At 46.6% G+C, this 1,308-nt stretch overlaps 1 pseudogene across 1 annotated transcript in view; it reads right to left on the reverse strand.

The window, feature by feature from the left end:
- The window catches only part of KGF57_000235, a pseudogene marked incomplete at both ends in the record, with an annotated part of 2,055 nt that continues 747 nt past the window's right edge, over positions 1-1,308 (reverse strand). The window contains one exon of the mRNA in view: positions 1-1,268. The product of the transcript in view is annotated as an uncharacterized protein (mRNA). The remainder of the gene's footprint in view (positions 1,269-1,308) is intronic.

Here is a 1,308-nt window from a genome sequence, read left to right on the forward strand (position 1 = left end):
GGTGGTGGAAGTTGATGGGCTAGATGGTTCTTGTTGAGAGACTGTTGGGTTTGGTTCGTTTCCAGATCCATTGCCTGATCCAGATCCGTTTCCTGAACCATTACTGGATCCATTACCGGATTCGTTTCCAGAACCATTACCAGATTCGTTTCCTGAACCGTTTCCTGAACCGTTTCCAGATCCATTACCTGAACCGTTTCCAGAACCGTTTCCAGAACCATTGCCTGATCCATTGCCTGATCCAGATCCGTTTCCTGAACCGTTTCCTGAACCATTTCCAGATCCAGATCCATTACCTGAACCATTACCTGAACCATTTCCAGATCCGTTTCCAGATCCAGATCCATTACCTGAACCATTACCTGATCCAGATCCATTACCTGAACCATTACCTGAACCATTACCGGATTCGTTTCCTGAACCATTTCCAGATCCGTTTCCTGAACCATTTCCAGATCCGTTTCCTGAACCATTACTGGATCCATTACCGGATTCGTTTCCAGAACCATTACCAGATTCGTTTCCTGAACCGTTTCCTGAACCGTTTCCTGAACCGTTTCCAGATCCATTACCTGAACCGTTTCCAGAACCGTTTCCAGAACCATTGCCTGATCCATTGCCTGATCCAGATCCGTTTCCTGAACCGTTTCCTGAACCATTTCCAGATCCAGATCCATTACCTGAACCATTACCTGAACCATTTCCAGATCCGTTTCCAGATCCAGATCCATTACCTGAACCATTACCTGATCCAGATCCATTACCTGAACCATTACCTGAACCATTACCGGATTCGTTTCCTGAACCATTTCCAGATCCGTTTCCTGAACCATTACCTGAACCATTACCTGAACCGTTTCCTGAACCATTACCTGAACCATTACCTGAACCGTTTCCTGATCCATTTCCTGATTCGTTTCCTCCAGGAGCAGTCGGGTTTCCAGTCAGCAAAGTTCCTGTTTGTGATGCTGCTGAGTTTCTTGGACCAGTTGCTGTCGTGAAGGATGTGACTGTTAGAGTACTGCCTGGTGGGACTTGACCTCCATTACCGTTACCACCAGTTGTGGTTCCAGATTGAGATGTTGAACCTGTTGAAGTTGTAGGAGGTACATTGTTACCATTACCATTAGTGTTGGAGGTGCTTGGTTGTGTAGGCGTTGTTGATGAAGTGCTTACAGTAACAGTTGAGGGAAAGGTATTACCAGTGCCAGTGTTGGACGATGCTGGTTGTGATGGTGACGAGTTACCAGTGCCAGTGTTGGATGATGCTGGTTGTGATGGTGACGAGTTACCAGTGCCAGTGTTGGA

The sequence above is a fragment of the Candida theae genome, assembly GCF_024610275.1.
Source record: "Candida theae strain CBS 12239 chromosome Unknown scaffold159, whole genome shotgun sequence".
Lineage (NCBI taxonomy): Eukaryota > Fungi > Ascomycota > Pichiomycetes > Serinales > Debaryomycetaceae > Lodderomyces > Lodderomyces theae.